The following is a 20,790-nucleotide window of genomic DNA, read 5'->3' as shown; positions in this document are numbered from 1 at the left end:
GAAGCCAACATCAACTAGATGTCGGCAACCACACATAGGTGGCGATTGCACCACGCGCAATGGCTGTGACTGGCAGCTGTGACACCTTGCATAGTGGTTGTGGGTGACAGTCATGTCGCGTGCAGACGATGATTGTTGCGATTTACATAGCAACAATGACGCATTACGTAGTGGCTATAGTGCCTCGCCTAGGTGGCAGTCGCGCACTACAATGATCATAACCCTCTTAAGTGGTGACCACCCTCAATGACACTATCGCCAATAACAAACTGTCGATAGTGATCCATCAATCAAACATAAGAAACCTTACATCATTTGCAAGCAGGTGATAAGATAAATTGAATAGAAAAACATATCGACAATACTAACGAATCCTTTATCCATCATAAATAAAAACATCTAACACTGTTTTGCAAGTGAAAGATGTTAACAAATAGATCAAAAGTATCTAATTTTAAAACCATAACTTTGATACCAATTGTAAGCATAAAAACATAATATGCTATTATTAAGTGAAAGAATTTTAATGTCAAAAATCCGAAATCAAATAACAATATATACGATGTGTATCTTTCAATGTTGTTCAAAAAATCATTTATCGGATCTATAAGCTCACCATCGTCGAATCTAAGATCTATGTGATGTCGATTTGCAAGAAGAACTAAACTCACTTTCTCCTCTCTTCCTATCATTTATAGGACCAATATGATCAATAAATTTAGGGAGAAAAAGAATAATAGAGAAGATCTATAATCCCTTAAATGTCACGTGACTAGGGGAGATGAGAGAAGATACATAATCTCTCAATCATGTCATGTATCCATACATTCTCGTACCTATGTATTTGTATATCCATATATTCAATTATGCATATTTTATTATTATGTTAAGTTTCCAAGAAATCTTGTTTATTTATAGACGAGAGTAGATGATCTAAGATAAGTAATTAGAAGAGTTCCTCCTATAAAAAATATCTCGAATCCTATCTTTTTTCTATTGATTAATAACCATTATCAAAATTTAATTATGTCTAATATATATTACCTAATTAGATAAAGACATAATCTAATAGATATATCACTTAATAAGTCCTCCTTACATAAATCATCAGTATAATATGATCCAAGTATAATATGATCCACGTTTCAATTACCCATTGCATAGATACGTGTCATTCTTACAATATCGACTCAGAGTGAAAATACAATCTACGTTCCTCACCAGGTTCCATGGCTCACTAGTATATAAAAATAATACTATCCAGCTATCTTAAGTGCCTAATGATGACAGATGGTTCTAGACCGTTAGCCCTTCTTGAAGCACTTCAGCAAGTAGTGTCAATATTTGTTTCAATAGAGGACTGAGCCCGAGGAAAAATAACTAGTCAGGCTACAAGATGATTTAGCAACTTGAAATGGCTCCTAAAGTAAATTGAAAGTTTCTTTGCCACCGTTTCCCAATCTCTTTATGACTTATGAACATTCTTCACTACCAAGTTGATCATTGTTTCCTTTGTAATATGGATTCTGAAGCTTTCGATCATATCTTTCATGCTTTATTGTTTTGGGACCTACTCCATTTTATGCTCTCTTACCACTTCAAATGGTTTGATACATAACACCAAGGAGCTTGGTTGGAAGAAGGTTCTGATCTTGATAAATCTTCCACCGCCATGCGACATCATTGCTACAGGTTTTTAATTCCATTGAAAAAATAGAAATAATACCAAACATTACAATCGTTCGACCAAACCTTCCTCTTTGATTTTTTGTGTTCTATTCTTTGCTAATGATAGTTGGTAGGTTGCTTCACTTCCTCATGATTGTTAGAGACAAGATGAGCTACCAATCCCTCTAAAGAAAGTTGTGATCAATTGAAACAGATGACTCTGACCTTTACCTTACCTCTTCTTCCTGCATATGATCTTTGTTTTTAAGGTTGGAGGCTCGTTGTTATGGCGAAGGCCCACATGATACTTCGAAAATTCTTGATGATGACAAAACTGACTCTATCCAATATTTATATCAAATTTAATTTTTTTCGTACATATTTTGTATATTTTGTTAAAGACTCTCTGAAATAACTTTGGTTCTTAAACGCTGTTCTTTACGATCATATATATATATATATATATATATAAAAGTATAATTAATTTTTATTGATATTCTTAGTATAATACACTGGTTATAACATAAGTTTCTTTTTACCAACTAACAGTTTGTAACTCAATTTAGATTCAACACATTTTCCTTTTTAGAACAAATAACGCTCGCCAATGATCATGATAGGCTTCTGGTATTTATTTATTTTAAACTTTATAAAATTTGTCTATTAATTAAACACTATTGATCTCTTTGTCTACCATTTTCGGTTGGTGGTCAGCTTGGGTTCCGATTGTATCCTCTTTTTTATTTTTTATTTTTAGTTTTTTAAGACGGAGTTCACAAAGTTCTGATGAAACTTGACCACCTTGTCCGGAGGTCAAAGTTTGGAGCTACGTTTCCGGTCAACATAACACACCGCACCACGTGACGAACGGAAGCTTTATCCACCGCTATCTCGTTTCCACAGAAGAATTCTGATATTTATTTATTTATTATATTATTATTGTTATTATTTCTTATGGCAAGCAGCGTTTCGGGTCACGAAATCAACGGAGTGCCTCGAGGATGCGTCCGGGACTCGGGAACCTTCGTCCACCTTCGGCGTAGGCAATTGCGTATATCCAACGCAAACGTCTACCCAACACCGACCGTTCCACGGACCCATCCTTGTCGGCCACAACTAAGAAGGATCCATCTCAGCCGTTGCTTCTTTCTTTTATTCTCTGATCTAGATCGTTGGCTGCCTCACCGCAACCCTATAAAGGACGGGCTCCCTGCCCTCTTCCATTGTTGTTTTGGTTGTTGGCATTCGTGGTTGCGCGTCTGCGGTGTCCTTAAAGTGGATCCTCAGCCATCCGTAATCGATGATTTCGTTTTCGGATTGGACGATCGATCGATCGTTGATTTCGTTTTCGGATTGGATGATCTGTTTCCGATAGGTGGTGCATCCAAATCCCCAGCCATCCCTTAATCGTTGATTTCGTTTACGAATTGGATGTTCTGTTCTCGGCACTTGAAACTGATCTACCTTATGCGGGGTGTATCAAAAGCCTTCTGTTCATGTGGCTTTCGTTTTCGGGGACTTGGACATTGGTCTTGAGCGAATCGGGTGATCTATTTTCAATCGCTGCGGATCGGAAGCGTTTGATATCTGTTGTTTTCGTTTTCTGAACGAATTGGATGATCTATTTTTTTCCCATAGGAATATTGAGAGGCTAGGAGTTCCGATTATTGGAATCCGACTAGTGGATTATTCTTTAACCGCTCTTTTTTTTTTTCTTGCGATCTATCAGAGGGCTTCACAATTTTGCCGGATTAAGGCTATTTGCGACAGATTTTATATGTACTTTCGAAGCGGTAGGTGAGGCTGTGGTGTTTGTGTGGGTATTATCTTAATGGAACCCTCGCGGAGTCTGTGAGGCAATTTGTGAAGGTTGCTCTGGTATGCGTTGCACGATTAAATATTTTTTCCATTAGATAGTGTTCTATTTAAGGGGTTTCCTTACTGTAATGAACGCTGCTTATTATCATGGATGCAGGTTTTCCGAAATGATCTAAACAAGGGATGTGTCCTTTTTGATCTGGTTTAGTTGGCCTTCGTTACTTTCAACTTTTATTTGTTGCATTTATGTCCACCAGTTGGTTATGTTTGTTTGTTTTTATTTTTTGTGTGCAAGGGAAAGCTTCTGGATATGATATTTGAAAGAGAGATGTGTGTGTTTTGCTACCATGCTATGATATTTGGTTTGAGATATACGCTAACGGTATCAGCATCAATTCTGTGTCTTTTGGATACTCTAGTTGGATTTAGACGGGTATCAGGGAAGAGTTCCATCATCTTCTCATTTTTTGAGGTTGCCTGTTAAATTGTTGATTATTTTTCCTGTCCTCTTTCTGTCAGCATTTTATATATATTGAAGTTAAGTCTATCTCTTTGTTTTCTGAATGTTTTATTCCTAGTGTTTTTGTGGGCAGTTGCCGAAGCATCATCGTTAGGCATGATTCTATTAAATAGAGATGGTAACTCACCTTTGTTGGATTGTTTTTGGTATGAGACGTAGGATTTTACATTTTTGATAAGGTTAGTTTCTGTGGCAGATTCTATATGTGTCATCGACCCCGTTGTTGGGGCTCTGGTGTTTTTGTGGTTATTATCTGTATGGAGCCACACGTAGCTGTGATGCAGTTTGTAAAGGATGCTCCAATTAAGGATGCTCTGGTTTTTGTTGAATGATTTAAATAGGTTTTCCATTAGATAGTGTTATATTTAAGGGGTTTCATTGTTGTGACATACGTCGCTTATTACGATGGATCCAGGGCTTCCGAAATTATCTGAACAGTGGATATGTCTGGTTTGTGCTGGTTTAGTCAGCCCTTGTTACTTTCAAACATTAATTGTTGCCCTTACGTGCACAAGTTGGTCATTTGATACGGTTCTCATCAAAGTATGGTTGGTTGTTTTTATTTGTTGTCTGCTAGGGGAAGCTGATGGACATCTAGTTTTGCATGAGCATGGGACATTTTTTTGAAAGTGAGATGTGAGTTTTCTGCTACCTTCCTGTGGTATTTGGTTTCGTATGTTCTACTCTATCATCATTCATGGAAGAGGTTCCTTTCACTTTTCATTGGCTATCTAATTGTTGATTGTCTGTCTACTTATTCCAGTGGCATGCTTGGTACATTTTATAAATTTGCACTTTTGAAGTCAGTCTTTCTCTTTGTTTTCTGAATGTTCTATTTGTAGGGTTTTTGTGTGCAGTTGCAGAAGCATCAGTATCAGCATTTGCCATAAGCCTGGTTATTAGGATTATGACCTTTCTTGAATAGAATTTTTGGTATGAGACATACGTTTTGCTCGTTTTAAAAGGATAGTTTAGATTTAGGTGTTTAATTTATGCATGTTTGTGATATTAAGTTTTTGTCCAATTGTTAATTGTTCTTGTTGTTGTGAATTTTTTGCTGTTACTTGCTTGGCAAGTCTTTTTGGTCATACTAATGTCTCATTTGTCTCTTCTTGGATTCTTTGTTAGATTTCTATTTTGCAGCTTAATTATCTTTTTGTTTTAACCTGCCTCTGGTCATCTGATGTTTGGTTTCAGTTAGCTTGTAGATGTTTTTTTAGTATGACATTTAATCATTTTTTGCTTTGAGTAAATAACTTTGATTGGTCTTTACTTTGATTGGCTCATGTTCTATTGTTTTTTATTCTACTTTCTCTCTTATTTGTTGGCGTTTTTTAAGTTCTCTGTACAATTTATAGTTTTTTGTTCCATGTAAACTTTTTGTCCTTGTGTGTTTCTAGTGTAACTTTTGACTGGTGTCTTTTATGTTGCCCTATAATGCTGATGTGGCCTCATATGAGAGATTATTTTACCTTAAACAATTCATCATGTTGTTTGTTTGCAGGATTTAAATTGGGTATATGGAAGGTTATTTTGTTTGCTTATTTGGTTTATTACATCCAGTTGTATTCTTGGCTGCTCTTTCCAGATGAAATTTGGATTTTCTGTCCTGGTTTTCTACAATTAGTTATGACGTTTGGTAGCAGGATTTTATTTTGGAGTTAATACATTTCTAAATTGGGTTAATTACATCCTTTGGTGTTCTTGGCTGGTTGTATTAGAGGAAGTCAGATAATTTTGTTGAATAACTTGAATTCTGTGGTCATTATTTCCATTGGCATCATTGCTGTTCATTTATTGCCAAAATGCAGTCCAACAGTGCAAAGTTGTTACATTTGAAAGGTCATTATTTTCATCGACTTTTTGATCCTTTGGCTTATAAAAGTTCTCTGCTGCGTTTCTCTTCCTTTTAATTAACTTCCATTTCTCTTTTGAATCATGTTTCCTTTATCTTGTGTGGAAGCTAGGACGTGGTAATGATTTTACGTACAGGTACCTGTGCTATTAAGGTGTCTTTGTTGGTGATCTTGGGTTATGATAATTGTACTTGATTGTTATATCGATTTTTGAATCAATTCAATGGCACAATTGATGGCTTCAAAAACAAGTGGGTTTTAAGATGCATTGTTACTTTTTTCTTGTATCAAGTTGGAGGGAGGTACAGACATGCTGTGTTCTCTTGTTTTTCCTTGAAATTCATTTTATATTGCTGATTTTTATGAGAAGTTATCTTCTCAGGCTGATGTACTTTTTGCTGCTCATTTTATGTGATGTTTGTCTACTTGAAGCTTGTTTTGGGAGCTGGGTTTCATGTTAAGAAAGTTGGGTTTCTCTTCAGTATAGAGCCTTCATATTGTAAACAAAGGAGTCCAATTTTCATCAAGGAATATTCTTGTGGGAACCCAATTGCTAATTGAATATATTTCCTTTATGAAGATTTTTCAACCATAGCTGATACAAACAAGTTTACAAGATTGTTGTTTTGGTTTGCATGATGAAGAGAATAGAAGTTCTACCTGTACTCCTGGTAATTTTCGTCAGCTTGTCATTTTATGTGATGTTTGTCTACTTGAAGCTTGTTTTGGGAGTTGGGTTTCATGTTAAGAAAGTTGGATTTCTCTTCAGTATGGAGCCTATATATTGTAAACAAAGGAGTCCAATTTTCATCAAGGAATATTTTTGTGGGAACCCAATTGCTAATTGAATATATTTCCTTTATGAAGATTCTTCAACCATAGCTGATACAAACAAGTTTACAAAATTGTTGTTTTGGTTTGCATGATGAAGAGAATAGAAGTTCTACCTGTACTTCTGGTAATTTTCGTCAGCTTGTCATGCTGAACGGAGATATCTTCTGGAATGGGCCGAAAAATATTCATTATTTGCATGTTGTTTTTGATAGTATATGTAGACAATATACTTAGTTCTATTGTCACAATATCACGGACTTAGTTAGAATTGCCTAAGTCGTGAGGCACCATTGCAGCAATTGTCACGGACTTAGCTGGAGTTGCCTAAGTCGTGAAGCACCCTTACGTCAACTTCTCAAATTTAGTTGGGATTTCCTAAGTCATGAGGCGCCATTACGATATATGCATCCGTAAAGGGTCAGCCTAATTGTAACCTTATGCAGGTCTCGAAAGACCTGTTAAACAACAAGTTAATTAGTTTGAAAACGGACAAGTCTCTTTGTTTCGCGAAGAGGGAAGCTTTACAAGCAATTCAGTGAGCACCTTGAGTGCAAGAGAGAAAAGAGAGGAAGGAGGAAACAAGGACTTTAGAAGGTTGATTGAACAATTGTAAGTCCGCAAACAATTGCCCACCAGGTATCGGGCGCGAAGGCAAGTTCCTATCAAGTTATAATGATTATAACTGAGATTCTTTATTGTAAGAGCTTAAGAATTTTGTTGCCAATTAACCTTCAAAGATGGATAAGCTATGACTTGCAGCTCCACCTTTTCACTTCAATCATTGATGTTCTAGCTTTGTTTTTTTATTAGTTACTGGTCATTGCATGTGGACATGTTGGTGGATTTTTTCTTCTGATGGATTTTGACTTGTCATTTGATTAATCCAGTGATGGGGTTGGATGTCTCTTTAGTTCTCCCGGTGTACTTTCTTTTGTTTGGGTAGATAAAATAATTTGCTTACTCTTATTTTGGTGTATATTTTGGTTTTAATAACCATACAATGTCAAGAACTACTGTTGTTTCCTGTGTTTGTTGTATTATGGGCTTATATGGCTTTGAATGAGTATGTAAGTTTATAATTTCTTTGTTTATATGTGTTGTATTTCAAATGTGTTTGGGAAAAAGAAGATTTTTGAGGGCGAGGTGCATCTTTTCTCTTATATCAACAGAATAAACAATTTTGGTTGGTTCTTTTATTCAAGTATTTTGAATTTAGAGACTTGAATGAGTTCTATGATGAAGCAAAGACGTACGATGCCAGGAACCAAGATTGCAAAATGTTTGTAAGCTAACTATTGATTTCTTCATTGTATAATAGTCATTGTTTTCTTCATTGGATTACAGACATGAAAAGATCGGCTTTCTTTTGCAAAGCTAATTATTGTTTGAAAGTTAATTATTAATTTCTTCACTGTAGTTGGAACCAAGGTAGGTAACCGAATGATACTGTCCGGTATAGGCGGTACGTATCGGTATGACGGCATACCGGTATACGGACCGCCCGCTATCGGGCGGAACAAAAAAAAATAATAAAATAATATATATTTATATTTATATATAAATATTTTAGAAGAAGGCGAGGGGAAGGAAAAGGCGATGTCGCCGAGGCGATCTGACGTCGCCTTATATATATATATATATATATATATATATATATATATATATATATATATATATATATATATATATATATATATATATATATATATATATATATATCAGTGATTTTAAAAGGCGCTCGGTCGCTCGCCTCGCTTCACTTCCAGGCAGCGCGCTTTAAAGAGGCGTCGCTTGGGCGCTCGCCCAAGCCCAGGCGTTGGGCGCTTAGGGCTAGCGCCTGGGTTAAACCAGGTGATCGAACCAAGATTTTAGCGCCTTTTGTATACTGTTCTTCTTCCTTCTTCTCCTTCTGTATACTGTTAACAGTATACAATATACTGTTAACAGTATACTAATAATAATATTTATATTTATTAGATTAATAATATATTATTTTGATTTTAATATTGTTAATTTTCTTAATTTAATAGTATATTTTTATTTAAAATTTTAAATAATTATATTTATTAATTATATTATATATTTTTATATTTTAGTGTCTCGCTTCGCTCGGGAATGCTTGGGCGAGCGCCTAGTGCCTCAAGCGTTTTTGGACCTTAGCGCCTTTTGGCGCCTAGCGCTTTTTAAATCACCGATATATATTTAATATATATATATATATATATATATATATATATATATATATATACCGCTCGGCATATCGTTTCGTACTGTACCGAGCGAACGGCGAAATGTCGATACGGTATGGTATTGCGAACCTTGGTTGGAACATCTACATAAAGCCTAGCATAATCAATGTTAATGGAAATTCATGGGAAAGACCCATGATTAAGTAGATTGAAAAGCTTGGAACTGACTTTTGAGTTGATCTGCTAGTCCCCATTGCTGTTGCCCATGTTGTTGGCAAGTTTTGATTTTGTAGTAATTTCCTGTTTGTACATTTTTATATGATTCAAAGAAATGTGGAAGGTTCGATTAGGACACTGAAAAGGGTGGAAAATGACTTTTGAGTTGATTCGCTTGTGTCGGTTGCTATTGCCTGTGATGTTTTGCAATTCATTGTTGGATTTTGTTTTATTTTCCTGTGCCCACATTGAATGATTTGCTTATGTTTCGTTACAGGTGATGTGAACAATGTAGTTGGAACATCTTCGGAAAGCCTAGCATGATTAAACAGAAATTCATGGGAAAGATTTTATTGGCTTTAACTGGTTTTCCCAGGATTAACATTAGATTGAAAAGCTTGGAACTGACATTTGAATTGATCCACTAGTACCTGTTGCTATTCCCCATGATGTTTGCAAGTTTTGGTTCGATTTTGTTCTTTTCCTGTGTGTACATGTTTATATGGTTCAAAGAACTCTGGAAGGTTGTGTTTGGTTGAAAGGGGGCGGTGCATTTGGGTCTTAGATTTGTATGTCTTGGGTTTTCTCTTGAGCAGGAGTCTTTGACAAGGCATATCTTTGATGAGGCATATCTGCCATGTTCATGTAGTTTTGTTTGCTCAAAACTTGCTTTTTTGCGACTTGCAATTGTATGGACCCTTTTTCTGATATATTGTTATGCTTCCATGCTTTAACATTAATGTTTTTTAGTTGGCATCTGTGTGTATTCTTGGATTTTTCATGACTAAATGACTGTTCATCACCAATTTTTGAGTGTTTGTCATGAGGGGAATTTGTCCTTAGTTTTCTTCGTTGGTGAGGTGTTTATGAATCTTAATTTTGTTTATTAGGAATTTTGGAGTATCTAATTTTGGTTGTATTTATTTATTGAATTGTGAATTTTTGTATTACATTATTGTTTCATGATTATCTTCTATATTGTTTGTTGATATTTCAAAACTATTCCAGTAGTCTATATTTTTTTAGTAATTTGCTAGGTTTAGATAGTAAGCTGAGTTGGAAAATGATACGTGGAAGGTGTTCATAATTGTCTTCAGGTAACAATAAAATATTATTTAGTAAAAAATATAACTATTGGGAAATAAGCATATGAGATTGTTTGCAAGCATGTTTGGAAACATGTGAAGACAAAATTTGAAGCTTGAAGAATATGAGAAAAGGGTTATATAGCTATCTTGAAATTAAAGAGCATGTGTTTTTTTATCCCTTGTGAATTTGCTTGGACTGTTTATGAGGATGTTATGATACTTGTGAGACTTTTTACTTGGTGTTGCATCTTTGAATTATTTTAGAGCTTATTCAGTATGGTGACAATTCCTGTTCAATTATGTTTGTTTTTTTTAATTATTACACTTTCCATGCTTTTACGACTAATTTACTGTGTTGAATGTATTTCCTGTTCAATCGTGTTTGGTATTTTCTTTGACTACATTTTCCAAGCTACTATGATTATTAGATTACATTTTCTTTGACTACATTTTCTTTGTCGATATATTTAGCTACTATGCAATTTGGTTATTAGTAATTTGATTTTGTTGTTCGTATAGGTTGTAGCATATTTTGCAATTAGTATGAGATTTGCATTGATTATCGTTTATCAAACAGATGGGTTTGCTGTTTAGAATTTAAAATTAAATACAAAAACGAACAAGAATAGAAGTAAGACTGGTAAATTGGACATTGCAATAACCACTTTACTATCATTGTTGTTTTCCAAGCTTAGCTAAGAAGACTATAAAGTTGGATATTATGTGATTTGTAGTTGCATTGGATGTTTTTTATGGTCAGAAGTTCATTGCTGGATAGGTATTCTCCAGGGAGGTTGATCAACTTCTCCTTTTGTCAACATTTGGTGATTGCATTGGACTTCTACTTTACTGCTTGATTGTTTTATCTAATTCTATTTATGTATTCACATTTTTCTTCTTCTCTTTTTTCCCTAATTGTCTTTATTTTTTCTGGTGGTTGGTAAATTTTCTATTGTTAATCATAAATTCTATAATGGTATTCAATTGGCAAATATGTTGGGCATATGATAGCTGTTGGCTTGAGAATTATGGGCATTATCTTTTTCCATGTGATAGCTGTTGGCTTTGTAGTTATCTATTGGTTCATTTTGTGAGAAGTCTGCTTCTTGTTTTGCTGTTCTGTTGTGACATTCCAGAAGCATTGTTCCATCACCTGGTGCAGTCTGGTTTTGCATATATAAGAGATATGATGACATCTATCTTGACTCTCTCCAGATAGATTATAAAGCCTGGTGACTGATACATCTGCTTATTTTCTACATAATACACCTGGTCTCTTTATGTATTCATTTGTTGTCTTTCAGATCTTCTGAACATTGATCTCCTCCTTGATTTTTTTGTTGTGTGGCATCCAATAGCTTTTTTGTTTCTGAAATTTTGGGGTGTCTTAGCTTCTGAACCTTAATTTTGGGTTTTTAATGTGATCTTTCATGATCATGGGGTCATCAAAATGTCTGTTTTTGTTGGAACTTTCTGTGATATACTGATAATGAAATTGGTACATTCTCTGTTCTAATGAGTTCATTACATCCATTGTTATTTTTCACTTGGCTATTGAAGAGCCTATTGTTTTTATGTCCTGGTTTTGGTGTTTTAGTTTTGGTTAATTTTTCAGAATTTCCTTTTTTTTTCCTCTTGACATTGCATTGGGTGGTACAAATTATTTTGTGCTTCATCTTTGTGAACCATTGGTATCATAATTTCTGTGGTCTCTTTCCCTTTATTCAGCTTTTGCTTTTCTTTTCTTTGAGACACATGCCTGTTTCTCTTATTCTATGCTTCATTTATTGTTCAAGAAGCTAGGATGGGGCTAACAGTGAATGCAGTGAACCTTTGGTTGGTGATCTCGAGCAATAATGGTATGTAATTTTGACAGTCTGTTAAATATTCACCAATAGGGTCACTCAGCGAACTGGGTTTTCAATTCTATTATATTTTGTAGTTGCAGCAATCTGTAAGTCATTATATTTTGGTTTCTGAAATTTTGGGATGTCTTAGTTTCTGAATCTTGATTATGGGGTTTAATGCCATCCATCATGATGAGCATGGGCACTTTTATATACAAACTAGGTCATCAAAATGTCTGATTGTAGGAATAGATCATAAAAGTGTCAAAGAACCTATAGATTAATTTTCACAATATCCTTTTTTTTCTTTGAAATAGATTTTAGTTGTACATTGACTTCAATTCTATATCACAATTTTTGTTGTTACTTTATGGACATTGTATTGGGTGGTACAAATTATGTTGCACTTCATCATTGTGAATCATTGGTACTAAATCTCTCCGTTGCTCTCTTTCCACTTATTCAGCTTTTGCTCGTCTCTTTTTCTAAACATGTGCTTGATTCTCTTCTATGCTTTATCTATTGTTCAGAAGTTAGGATGAGGCTAACAGTGAATGTGGTAAACCTTTGGTTGGTGATCTTGACTAATAATGGTATGTAATTTTCACTTGTTTGGATGGTCTGTTAAATATTCATTAATTGGGTCATTTGGCAAACAGGTTTTTGATTTCTGTAATATTTTGAAGTGGCAGCATTCTGCTAGTCATGTTCGAGTCTAGGGATGTTTAGATGTACTCTATATATGAAGTTTTTTCTTTTGCATTATTTCTGAATTTTTCTTTTTATTCCTATATGCATCTATCTCATGTTACTTCTTTTGGTTTTGTATCTTGATCAAGGTTCGTGATTTCGTACCGCATCAGAATTTTGACGTTCGCTCGGTACGGTATGATACTGTATAACGAGCGATATATCGTTCGGTATACCGTTCGGTATATATATTTATATTTATATATATATATAATTCGGTGATGTCATCGAAGCAACGTCGTCTCGTTTATATATATGTATATATATATATTATATATTTATATTATATATATATATTATATATATAAAGTTTATATATATTTATATATAAATATTCGTCAAAAAAGGCGATGCGACGTCGTCTATATATATATATATATATATATATATATATATATATATATATATATATATATATATATATATATATATATATATATCGTTTCGTCCGGTAACAGGCGGTTCGTGTATCAGTCAGCTGACGGACCGGTATGTACTACCCGTACCGGACAGTATTATTCGAAATTGCATACCTTGATCTTGATTATGTTATGAACTATTTCAATATGGTTAAAGAGATCTTACCGGTCCGTATCGAGCTGACTAGTTGTTGGTATTGTACGTATCGAGCTGTATCGAATGTATCGAAACATGGTACATTGTGGCATATTGATATACTACCCATTACGGTTCCTTGTTGGACTGGTATGTACCGCTCATACCGGTACGTTATGGTACAACGAACCTTGAGTGTAAGAGTTATAAATGAGTTCAATATCTCCTACTGACATCCACATAGTTATAGTTGTCTTGTTTTTTGTTTTGTGTCTTTTGTATGTTCGGTAAATTAATAATTTGTTTGTTTAATGTTTTCTGTTTGGCATTTGTATTGTCACAAAAGCTGCTTCCTCATGAGTATTTTCAAGAAAAAAGAAACCATGCCCATTGGTGAACATTTTATTGGCAGCATTCTAATGCATGTTAAGGAACATCATCATGATAATTATAAGCTTCTCTGAGAGCTGCTGTAGGAAAAACTTGGATTTTGTTCTTTACTGGCAGGGCTTATGAATGATACTGGTGTTTTGAGTTCGAGACTTAAATAAGCCCATTAACTTACTCTAGGGGCTGTTCTGGTTATGTAAGCCACACTTTAATATGAGCAAATACATCAGAATTTCTAAATTGGATACTGGTGAACCTACATGGTACATGGATACAGAATGGGGTATTCATAATTTCATATTATTGTCTATCTTATAGCTTGAGCTAATCAGCCGTAAGTGTTATTTTTTTGGTAATGTTGAAAAGAAGTTTCAGGTGTCCCCACAAAATTAAATGTTTCAGTGGCATCAATGTTATACAAACTCCCTATACAAAATTCTTGTAAAAACTTCAGTGGTGAAGAACCTCATCGATTGTTTACATTGATTTATTCAAGGTGGTGGAAGGCATTAACAATTTTTTTGTAGTTGAAAGTTTTTTTTGTGGTGCATCAATATGTTGGGATCTGTTTTTTGTCTTCTTAGAACTCTGACATGTATATTCCTTTTATATTAGACATCAAAGAAATTTTTATTTTTTATCTGTTGTTAGTTGTAATTTTTTACTAGGATGTTTTTTGATTGTGATGTCAAAAGAGTGTTCTTAAGTGATTTAAAGGTAGCACAGTTGTGGTGTTAGAACACTGTTTTAGTGATCATTCAAGTATTTAGACGTTATTTTAAGCACTATGTAGCCTTGTTTGGGTAACTACCTTTTTATGTCGTGTATTGTGTGTATGCCCTATACTGTGTGTATGTATTGTGTGTATGCCCTATACTGTCCTATACTGTGTATTTGTACTAGTTGTTTTGTAATTATATGTGAATTTTTTGCATGTCTTGCGCAACTGATGTGTGTTCTGTCTTGCAATGTCTATAATTCCTTGTACAAGACCATACTGGAAAGACATGAGAATGTCTTGGTTGTTGCATTTGGTAATGTGTATTTATGCTAGATTTATTTTCTTACTACATAGATTAGCAATAACTTTATATGTTATATTTATGTCCCTGTTCATGTCTAGTGAATTCATCATGGAAATTTGATATTGCTTAGAAATTGTGATTGTTCTGTTTTCTGAATATTTGTCATGTACTTTATATGTTATATTTATGCAACTTTTGATCCGTTTTCATCCTTTCTTTCTGACTTGTTATCCATTCCACGCTTAACTGACAGAAACTGTCAATGTTGTATAGTGATGTCATTTTATTCCCCTTCGATAGTATAATTTTGAATTGCCTTGCCGTCCATTCGAACCAAAGAATTGTATCTCAACTATCAGACAGACACTAGTTTAGGTCTAAGAATAATATTGAGTATTAGACCTATATCTGTTTAGTCCCACATTGGTATAGGTCTAAACCATATTGGCGGGGAAGGGTGTGGGCGAGGCATCACACATAGAGCCACGAGGCCTTGCAGTGGGAGCATAGGGCGAGGGCGACGGACGGGCTAAGGGTAGAATTACAACAATTAGGGGTACTATTTGGGTAAAACGAAAACAAGGGTTATCTTCTGGAAAAAAAGGGCATCAACAATATGTTTACGAGCTCTTATGCAAGAGCCATGGGATAAAAGCACCACCTTGTTGTTTCAGCTGTTTTGTGTTTCCTGATATTACTAAACTACTTAGTTGATTTTTCTTCTTTCATGTTGTTAGGGTTCTCTGGTATCATCGATTGAGATGTGGTCTGTCATGAACTTAAGCATCCTTTAGTAGTTTTATTATTGTTATAAAATTCTATTTTTTTATGAACCTAGAAGGTCGGGCAGAGAACTATGCCAATAATGATAGCTAATATTTAGATCTGGGCTGTTAGTTATCATTGTGTTTGAAACATTAATTATAGAAGGAAAGCGGAATTTGGGTTTCTTAGTTTCTTTAGTTGATTCTTGGTCTGCTCATGATGAGTTGTAGTTTCTACAGTTGATTCTTAGTCTGCTCAGGATGAGTTATAGTGTTTCTTCTATCGGTTCTTATTCTGCACCAGAGTAGTATATGATGTATATTGTATAGTATGTCATCTTATTCTGCACAAGAGTAGTATATGATGTATAGTATGTCAGATTATTGGGAGTCCTGACATTGATAGTCATTTTCAATGAGTTCAGCTGGTTGGTTCATCAATTTCATACATGAAATGGTTCTGGATTTTGGATCCGCATTTTGTCAGTGTCATGAGCAAGCTCTGGTTATTCTAATTGATTAGGTTTTTAATTTGCTGATACTCTTCTCCAAGGGAACCATACTCTTAGCTAGAATATGAGCTTTTGCAATTGAAGAATGTAATTGTTGTGATTGGTCAAAAATGGTTTTAATGTTCTGATACTCTTCTGGAAGGGAATCATACTCAGCTAGAATATGGGCATTTGCAATTGTAGAATATAATTTGTTGTAATTGGTCGAATAGGCTTTCCTATAATAACATGCAATTAGTAGGATTGGCTGGGATGCTAATTAACAGTGCTTTTGAATTTGAAGAATGCAATGGTCGTGGTTGACTGCAAAGTTTGTTAAATTTGTTTGTGTTTAGGAGGAAAGCCATTTATAATTCTTTTTGCAGCCAAAAAAGTTTTTCATGTTTGGGCTTTTGAAGTTGATCTTGTGATTGCTTGACAACCATCAGTATCTTGCGGTATGGATTAGATGTGCAAGGTTCAGATAGATGGTGCAGGTTTTATTATGTAAAGAAATAGAACACTTCGCCTACAAGCCTTGGTTTCATTATTATTCTTTTTCCATTTCCTTGCTTGGTTGGCAACATGAGCATTGGTATTGGTAGCAGATCATGTAAATGTGAAGCTTGTTATATTGGGTTGAAGCTGCTAATAACTTGATTGATGGTTCTTTGTTTGGTTGATTGGTTGACTGATCATCCCAATGGCACTGGAATGGTTGATTCAATTTGTTGGGACTGACCGATGGTTGTCTAGTCATTGAGTTATTAGTTGGGATTGACTGTTGAATAATGCTAAGCATGATGTCGATTATAGTTTATAGTTTTGACTGCCATCATATAATGGCATTGGAACTGTTTGTTGGTGAAGTTGTGGAATAGTGGTGCAGGTTTTAGGTTGTCGTAGGGTTCAGTTTGATTGGGCTTTGCTAATCAACCACCCCTACCATGTGTATTTGTTCTTATTTCAATGTTTTTTTATATTAAGTTTGGTTTGACATCGTTTTGCTAATGGTAGATGTTGATTATAGTTTGTCTCAGGTAAGGTTCAGTTTCAGGGTTTTGCTAATCGACCACCTCTACCATTTTATATTTCGTTGTTCTTATTTTAATGGTTTTCTACATTAGGTTTGGTTTGACAGATTGGAATGACTGAACAAATATGTCATTGTATGTACCTTTGCACTTATATGCCTTGTTCTTTTGTCAGTAGCCTTTTTGTGGGATTGAAACTTTTTTGCATTTATTTTATGTTTCAGCAGTGTTGGATGGTTTTGTTTGTTGCCTAATAATGTGTGATCATATTTTTTTTCGTATAAATACAAATTTAGTGGAATTTGCTTGTTTCTTTCTTTTTGTCGAACATTAGTCTTTGAATATTTTTGTCATTTTGTTGATTTTGTTGTATTTGGTGTATTTTAATATATTATTTTTCTCTGGTTTCAGTATGCTTTTGTTGTAGATGCGGGATGACCAAAACTACCTCTTTCCAATGTTTCTTCAATTTGGAGTTATGATAGTATAATATTGGTTGGTTGGTGGTTGCTTAACGTTGATTGTTTGTAATTTCTTTTGTAGGACTTTAATGTTATGTTTAGCATTGTTACAAATGCTTCAATTTGGAGTGGATATTTTTGTCTAGTTGTGTAATAATTTAGAAATTTGTGTCTTCACATTGATTGTCTAAATGGATAAGAGGGGGTGGGCATTGCTGTAGATAATGCATGCGAGTGGACGATCGTAATGTGCTGCTTGTGAACGTGAATGCTTGGTGTCGTGGGTTTCTGTTATAATTTGAGATTATTATTGGTTGCATTTGTGTTTGTTTTGACATAATTTTTAGGTTTATTGCTTGACATTGCCATTGCATGTTTCAAGCCTGGATGAGAAAACGTGGAGGGGGCAATAGCTGATCGGTACCTCTCTGTTGTAAACAATCCAAATGATCTGCGAGTATCACTACATGAGTGCATTGCTCAACCTGCCCATAGGAGCAACTTGTATGACTCATGTTTGGTTTTAGAAATTCGAACTCTAGGGATAATATTTCTCTTTGAGGTTTCTGTGTAGTGTACATTGTATATATAATATCTTTTCAAAATGGAATGTTTTATCAAATTAGAATTTTTTCTAAGGTAATATTTCTATAGATGTACTGAGATCTTTTTTTTTTTGGACAATAGTAGATGTTTTTGAGTGTCATTCAAAAGGTAAGTGTCTTCTATAAAAGTTAATCATAAAAATTTCTAACATCACTAACACTAGTGGGTTTTGGTCACTTTCTAATTATTTTCATTTTTTCTTGATTAATATGTATTTTTTATTGTTAATAACATATCCTAGAAAAGTAATTTTATTAATGTAAAAAGTATATTTTTTAAGATTTGCATATAATTTTTTTTAAGTATATAATTTTTTTTTAAATATATTACATGTTCATTTAAACTTTTGTTATACATAAGTATATCATCAAAATAAATTAATATAAATTTTCTAATGTAATTTTGAAAAATGTGGTTCATGTTTAGTTTTTCATTTGTCTCGCTTACGCATTCTTAATAGATGGTATCTAGATTTTAAATTAATTTTTGAAAATATATAGGAATTGTGTAATTAATCTAATATGTTATCTTGCCTATGAGTAGGATGTCTATATCGTGATTTTGTTGATGGTTTTGCAATCAATGTATTTTTTTTAAGATTCATCTTTTTTGATTCCCAACAAAACAAGAACTATACATGGATTCATACTTTCTTACACACATTTTTGGATATCCTTGATCTCTTCGGGATTGTATTTAAATGCTGGGTTATTTAGTATGCTTATAAAATTAATTTGATCCTCAATTTCTTAAATTAGTGTTTAATCCTTAAAAACTTCTTGGGGTAAGAGATTTTTATTTTTTTTTCAAAAGATCAATAATAACACTAAGCAAATTCGTATTAATTTTTTTAGTAATAATTAAAATATCTTTGTACATAAGTACAAATAAGGGTTGTTTCATGGTTAAGATTTTATTTACATCACTCATTTTGGTGTAAGTATTTATTTTTTTTTCTTAAGCGTTTTTTGTTCTCTCTTCTTGTGTTTCCTAATACTCTTATTTTTATCAGTAAAATTTTTTTTTCTTAATTTATCCCTAAAGGTTTGGTTAACGAAGACTCAAACTCTTCACATTGTTGTTTTTTATATATTTGATCTTAAAAAATTATCTTTGGAGGCAATGGTCGAAGCTGATATTTTTGTCTATCTATGAACAAAGAATAATGGTTCTTGAATTGATCATATATTATCCTTTGATCATATTGCCAAGGTTTTTTTAACATATAACCAACATACATACGTACTACATTTGTCACATCCTGGATTATTATTATTATATTTTTATATATTTTTCACACATTTAGGTTAAGATAAACATCATTTTATTTATCATTCATAAATATTTATTATAATTTATTTATTACAATTTATTTATTCATCGAATTATAAATAAAAAAAGTAAACATAGTGATGTTAACTTTAAGAATCATCCAAGTGGCTCTGCCTAATGGTAGAGGAAGGTTCGCTCTTCACTGGAATCTGATTTAGTATTTAGAGTGTGGCTGCTCTGAAAATCAAAAACAAAGAAAATTCAGAACGTTGAGTAGGAATCCCAAAAGTCAACTCAAAATGTATATATGATCAAAATTTAATCAATCATCCCATTGGCATATATCAAGTACCAGAAGGAGCACTTTTCGAAACTCATATCACACTCATAACAGCGGATGGAGTGGTGTCCCATACTCGTCAAAGTGGGGACACATTCCTCCCAACAGTGGATGGAAGAATCATCCAGTCGCCACGTCTGACGGCCCGCTAATCCCCGAAGGGAATCGCGAGAGTAGGAAAATAATATAATCTCACACTGGTTATGTCTATTTTGGGATGAAATAATATATTTAAAATATTTTTTTCAAATATTATCAATATCAAATAATATAAATTAGTCCTCAATTGATTTGAACTCTAGTTTAATCGATTCAATTGAACTCGATTTACTAGAGTCTAATTGAATTAATCTCTAATCCTTGTTTAACTGGTCTGGAACCATCCTAGACTAGTATAATTTAGATTAGATTAAGTTCAATTTAGGTTAAACCAACTTGAATAAGTCAATCAATTAGGAATCATCCTAAATTGATTTAGACTAATCACGTTTAGTTTAGTTCAATCAATATTTGAGCTCAAGTTCAATAATAATATTGGGCTAGATTGAGGCAGTCCATCTATTGGTCATGTGCATTATATATGATTGAGCATGTATTACACAAAATTAGCCCAGCCCTGGCCCATGGACTAGTCATGTGCGTCGCATGTGACCACCCATAATGGTTGGGCTGGGGTAGCCTACGGGCCAAGGCCTGACCCGTTAATGGTTGGGTATTAAAGCTTGGCTTGTGAGCAATTTCATTCCAATTAATATTCAATTTTATATCATAGCATATACCCATTAACAACATAAATAAAAACATAATAATGCATTAAAAGATAGATAAGGAGAAAAGTTTTAATACAAGAAAATAACATTCTAAATTTGATTAGAAATCATAAGACATGAAAAGAGGGATTAGGAAATAAGTTTTAATACAAAGAAATAGCATTTTAAATTCAAATAAAAATCATGCTTTCAATACATATAAAATTTTAACATATTCTAGTTATATTTTAAATCATTGAGAATAATATATTTTAAATTTCAGAACAAAGAATATCAAAAAAAGGATTTTAGATAAC

General features: G+C 33.7%; 1 long non-coding RNA gene across 11 annotated transcripts; it reads left to right on the top strand.

Moving 5' to 3' along the window:
• Positions 1-2,543: 2,543 nt before the first annotated feature.
• Positions 2,544-17,953, top strand: LOC135631868 (uncharacterized). Of its 11 annotated transcripts, none has more exons than XR_010494539.1 (4): positions 2,879-4,642; positions 5,511-6,533; positions 9,379-12,629; positions 17,457-17,953. It is a non-coding gene; the product is annotated as an uncharacterized LOC135631868 (long non-coding RNA). The 11 variants fall into 11 exon arrangements; XR_010494540.1 differs by lacking the exon at positions 17,457-17,953 and adding an exon at positions 6,730-6,820 and having other exon boundaries at positions 2,884-4,642; positions 9,379-12,801; XR_010494538.1 differs by lacking the exon at positions 17,457-17,953 and adding an exon at positions 6,632-6,820 and having other exon boundaries at positions 2,884-4,642; positions 9,379-12,801.
• Positions 17,954-20,790: the final 2,837 nt, after the last annotated feature.

This window comes from Musa acuminata, chromosome BXJ3-2 (assembly GCF_036884655.1).
Source record: "Musa acuminata AAA Group cultivar baxijiao chromosome BXJ3-2, Cavendish_Baxijiao_AAA, whole genome shotgun sequence".
NCBI classification, from domain to species: domain Eukaryota; kingdom Viridiplantae; phylum Streptophyta; class Magnoliopsida; order Zingiberales; family Musaceae; genus Musa; species Musa acuminata.
Note: the sequence above shows the minus strand (reverse complement) of the source record. Positions and strands in the feature narration are given on the sequence as shown.